Raw genomic sequence first — 6,131 nt, forward strand, 5'->3', positions numbered from 1 at the left:
CCCCCCCATCCCCTCATAGGTGGGAGTGTTGTCCCTTTTCAAACAAGAAAGGAAAACTGCAGAGATAACAGCAATGATGTGAATTCTCAGGGTGTGAAGCCTTGAAGAACTTCTCCCATCTAGTTCCTCCTCGTCCCTTTCATAGCCTGAGGGCTCCTGAGTTTAGTTCTTACCCAGAGGCCAAAATGGATAGATTTAGCAAATAAATCCCAAGCCTTACAGCTGTGAAGACAGTAGTGCCAGGAGGGAGCTCTGAGCCCGTGATGTGGCACACACTGCTGTGAGAGAGCTGAGTGCACCAGGAGTCATCGGATAACTCATGGGAACAGGAAAACAGCACGCTCTAGTGGGGAAATTATTAAAGTCTATTAGAAAAATCTAATAGAAAACAAATCACTGCACTCCATGTGAAAGCAGTCGTTGCTTCCTATCTCTATCCAGTGTTTCTTCTCCTATCACTGTGCATCTCACATCACTTGTTGCCCCTGATACCCACTAGCCCAGACAGAGGGGCAGTCAGTCCTCCCAAGGCTCTCCCACCTGCTGTCACGGAGCTTGGGCTGATTTCTTTTTCAGGAGCTATAACTGTGTCCACTCCCTCTGGCTTACTGAGTGCACTTGGCACAGGGCACGTTTCCCCGTGCCAGCGTGGCAGGGCCAGTTCCCAGGGTGTGCGAGGGCAGCTGGGTCAATGACAGGCGATGGCGAGATGCCCCATTATCACGGTAATTAGCGGGCTCCTTCCCTCTCCCTTTCACTGTCACCCAGTGGAAAACTCCGTCTCCATTAAGAAGGAGAACTCATTACTGGCAAAACAGACACTAATCAGGTATTAGTTGTAACCATTAATGAAAAAGCTAATGAGGTGCTGAGATCCCCAGCGCTGACTGAAATGAGTTAATCACATCTCACTGCTCAAAGGCCCATTAGCCTGCATGCATGCTGATGTTTCCCATTCCATTGCTTATTACAGGAAATAAAAACTTTGCTCCAGCTTCATTTACTTGCATCTGCTGGATCTCTCTGCTAAGCTGTAAAGTCATGTACTGTGGGCCAAACTTGCAACTTTTGCTGCCAAGCGGCAAAGTTCCCTTGGCCCCCATGAAGCCACCCCAGAGAGGGCTATCACTGGTGGAATGGCACCCACCATCAGGGAAGGAAGCCTTGTGCTGACCCGGAGAGGGAAGCAAACACTATGCCCACAGCCACATAAAACAGTGATTTCTCATTCCCCCCCGGCTGCTGGTTTAAAATGTTATTCCAGCTCCCACAATAACAGGAACTTAAGTGCCACCAGTGTCCCAGCTGCACTCCTCCTGAAGCAGCTCCTGTTTTTTTTCAGTTGATATCCTGTCATTCCTGCTAGTGGTGAGTAGTAATCTCACCAGAATCCAGTGCTATCTGGGATGAATGAGTAATTGGAAGCAACTAGCAGCTGAGGTAATTTGGTTAAATTTGACCTAAAGGTTCATCTCAGGTGTTGGTAATACTGGCTCTCAGACTTCAGGAAAGGTCTTAGCACCCTTTGAATTCACAGGCATCTTTAAGTATCTGTTTATTTTAATCTGGCTGGAATGAAGTTTCTTTCTAGCAGCCCATAGAGTAGTACAGAGTCTGGGATTGGTGGCAGGGGGACGTGAGTGAGTGGCTGTGTGGGTGCTTGGCTGCTGACTGGGGTCGAATCACAATCTGTGCTCAAAAGCGTCACCAGCCTAATTCTCTCCTGGCCCACTTACTTTGATGGACCACACAAAAGGGTAAAACCCTACTTTTCTTCAAAAGGTTTCCTAGGAGATCCATTGGATTTATTTTAATGTATCCTGTCTTCACCTTAATGTCTGTTTATTTCTATTTCCTTACCTACCTATTCAAATCAAGCCCTTAAAGGACAGAGCTTGTCGCCTTACAGAATTTATCCCTGCAGCCAACTCTTTGATGACTCCAGTGATGAACCATCAGTCATCAGTCTCTCCCATGACTTTGACTGTGATTCCACCACTGCAGGCAGAAGCTCATCTGTATCTTAGGGAACTTGCTCACACATACCCCCACCTGATATCTGATTATACAAAATTGTTTAGTGCTTAAAGGAGAGTGGAAATAGTGATAGGGCAAGGGGGAACTGTTTTAAATTAAAAGACCAGAGATTTATATTAGATGTTATGAAGAAATTCACCATGAGGATGGTGATGTTATGAAACCAGTTACCCACAGAAGTTGTGGGTGCCCCATCCCTGGAAGTGTTCAAGGCCAGAGTAGATGTGACTTTGAGCCACCTGGTCTAGTAGAAGGAGTCCCTGCCCATGGCAGCAGGGTTGGAATGACATGATCTTGAAGATCCCTTCCAGCCAAGCCATTCTATGATTCTGTGATTGATTCTATGAAATCACTCTTTCCACTTCTTTCTACCAAATGAAACCCCCTCAGGTATTTGCACAGGCTGAACACAGGATGTGGCTGCAAACTGGGCATGCTTCCACAACCAGTGCATTCAAACAGCCAGCAGACGGGCTGGGGAGCAATGTGCAGTTTCCCTCGGTGGTGGCAGCTCTTTGGGGCCAGCCCCAAGAAAGCAAGGAAGGTAACACAACGATCCACATGGGGAGAAACTGCCTTAAGGAGCTCCTTGATGTAACACTTGATTCAGAGGCTTGGTTGGGGCATCTTTGGAGGAACACTGTGGTGATGCAGGATGCAACATTAGTGGTACAGGTTAGGATGCTTTTCTTACTGACCTAGTGCCTGGGTGGATAGGGAAGCAGCTGTAGTTGCTGTGTAACTCTGGAGTCTCTGATTATATGGAAAAAATAACAATTGTGGGAAATGTCCTGTCATAATAGGAGAATATTTAACTGAAAACACAGAGATTCACCTTTGCATACAAGTACCTAAGAAATTTTCATTGTGTGAACCATATTTTATTTCATATTGCCCCATGATAACAAAATGTAGTGAGATATGCTCCCTGAAATTCTGCAGGAAAGACAAGTGAGAACAAATTTTTAAGGATGGCAAGGGACTCCCTTGCCTTTTCATTTGTTGGGTTTAATTGCTATTCTGACTGTGGGCCATCAGAGGAACTCACGCCATGAACTGAAGCCATATATTTCCCCTGTGGGTACTTTCTTTCTTGATTTGATGGTGAAAGCAGTCCTTTGTCCAAGTCCTGTGGTCAGTCCATCTGCCTGCATATTGCTCTTGCTGCTGCGGCATGTGTTACTGGTCTCAGGCGTTTTTTTCAGATTGTAATTTTATGCAAATTGCTTTCCTGACAAAATCATTTCAGACCTGGAAGCTGCATTTCTTGTGAGTGGACATGAAGCAAAATGAAAAATGATTTTCAAGAGAAAGCTATTCTCTGGTGTTATTTTGCTTTGCTGAGGATGACAGAGGCACAAATGCTTCACATCTCCTCTGCACCTGAAGTGACTGGGACAGCTCCTCAGGCTTCCGTGCCTCTGCTTCCCATTCATTTTCAACAAGTGTGATTCTGTCTGGGTTGTATCTGTTAATGATGGTTAATATATTGCTGATATAGCATGTCTAGAGCCTGGGTTAAAAAGCAAAATGTGAAGCAGCTTCTGAGAACCTGATCCTCTGAAGGTCACACTGCACAGCAGCTCTTACTGTGACCGTGTCTAAACAGGAGCTTCCCGAGCTGCCCTCTGATGACTTCTTGAGTTTCTTACCACTAAGCAACCAGGATGGTTGCATTTCAATGGGCAACTTGTATCACTGCTAGACCATCTATCCTAATCACTCCCTTAAACAATGAAAGGCAATGGCACACAAGGAAAGTGAACTGTTGATGGGGTTCATAAGAAATAGCTCTGGTGGAGTCTCCACATGTAGAGCCATGGTCATGCAGATGCAATGGTGTGGCCTGCTGAAGTGATGCCTGATCAAAGAGATCATCTCCTACATGGGGTTCTTCTGATGGACATTTGGGCCATCCATGACTGAAGGGCTTGTGTGGTCACAGCAGATGAATTAGGCCCTTAAAACAGGGACCTGGGGTGGATCCTCAGCATCTCAGCTGGCTCTGTGGGTCACAGAGAAGGCAAACAAATTGAATCTCTTCTCAAGTCACTCATTTCTGAGCTTGCCTAATTTCCCTTACATGTTACCTAAATAGAGCCCAGATCCTTCAGGAGACCATTTTTTTTCTCCAGAGAGGCCTAGAGCTGCCAGAAGGTGAGCAGTGTGATGCCCGAGACCACAAGGTTTCCAGCAGCCTAAAACATGGCAAGGTCACCCTTGGAATCATAGAAGCATAAAAGTTGGAAAAGATCTCCAAGATCATTGAGTTCAACTGGATGGGAGGGAGGGAAGTCAAATGGGGCTTCATTATACTGTTATGTGACAGAGGATGTTCTAGGAGATAATGAAAATACTGTGGAAAGAAGAAGTGCATACAGAGAGAAACACTTTTGATTTGATTATAATAAAAAATTTATTCTGATTCATATCACACCAAAAAATTAAATAAATAAAATGACAAAGAATGATTGATACTGTCCACCATCAGAGGAAAAAAAAAATCATAATGGATTGTGTATTCAGACAAAAATAGGATGACAATCTGGTCATGGAAGGAAAAAAGTGCTCAAGAGATTTGGCTTTGGTAAAAAACATAACACTCAAGGAGTGCTTCAGAGACTTTGCAGTGGTGGCAAATACAGTCCAAGAGTTTGAAGCCTTGACATGTTGCTGAATTTTTCCCTTGGTTGTTCTTTTAAACAAAATAAACCCAAAAAGTTTCTAGCAGGAACACAGTCTTCAACAATGGCAGTGGAATTAGTTCTTCCCTCAGCATCATCTGTTGGTGTCTCAAAGGCATTTGAAAGAGCAGCAAAATTGTAGAGAAACTGAGACAAAGATCTAGCACCACAGTCAGCTGCCTAAAGAACTCTAGAAAAAATTCCTCTGGAATAGAAATCTGATGGCACAGACTATTCCTCATCCTACACCTGGAGACATCCACTCTGCTCTCCTCACACTCTGAAAAATGGACATCAGTGGTACACAGTTACTGCTTGTTGTTGGCAAGAAAATTAAATGGGAATTACAGCTTATTCCATGATAAAGACACTGAATTATCTGCAATAGTATGAGCCATAAGGTTTTACGTGTGTTGTTAGAGGCAGAATATTCAGGGCAAAATGGGAAATTTAATTAGAACAGGAAAAGGAAACTTCCAAAACAACACAGACTAGAATATATCTTGGCTTCTTTTACCACTTTCTTTGATTCTATAAAAAAATATATCAATGGGACATGGGTACTGAACTACCATGAGTTTTCTTTCAAATCTTTCTAAAAATGACTGAAAGAGCATTGAATGTTTCTGAATTCCTGACATATTTCCATGAGAAAAAAAAAAAAAAAAAGTATTTTGAAGATCCAAAATCCAGCCACAGTGTGAAGATAACACCAGGGTCTTCCATGTATTTTTTTTCCTCTTAAAGTTGTTTTTCTTGTATTACTGCACCATCTCACCAGAATCAAGAGTGCGCTCATACTCGCGTGGGTAAAGCAGTTTATGTTGGTGAGTGGTGCTGTGACCCAAAATTCCAGCAGACCATGCCACTGTGCCATGTACTGCTGCCTTGGAGAGCACCTCACTCGTACCAACTGCCACAGAAAGACAAGGGGGTAAATCTCGGATGAAGCACATCACTGATTCAGGGGTTTTCACTGAGCTCAAAGTACTCATTTGCTTGGGCATCCTGCCACAGTTGGTGCACGGAAGAGGAGACATTTAGATGACGATTTCTTTTGCCATAAACCTCAACCAATGTGAAACTATAATAATTAAATATGCCATTTTTAACAAGCCTGATTATAAGTCCCTTGAAGTCTGTGGCAGACTTCACCAGAGCTGAAACTGGGTCAGTTATCCATGAGCCCTGTTTTCATGAAATCAGGAAGAAAACACCACTGTTTTCCATTCTTCACATCCTGAACTTGGATTCATAATTTATCTGTCCTTGAGGCTTAAATGCATTGATTCCAGCAAAAACTTGTGGATACAAAACCTCTACTGTAACCTCCCTTCTCGCACTGCCTAGAGGTACTGACATTAATATGCTCATTCCTCCAGACATGCACATAATTTTGAAGTCTGCCTT

This window comes from Empidonax traillii, unplaced genomic scaffold (genome assembly GCF_003031625.1).
Source record: "Empidonax traillii isolate 1590-97213 ecotype Southwest subspecies unplaced genomic scaffold, ASM303162v1 scaffold781:size518241, whole genome shotgun sequence".
NCBI lineage: Eukaryota > Metazoa > Chordata > Aves > Passeriformes > Tyrannidae > Empidonax > Empidonax traillii.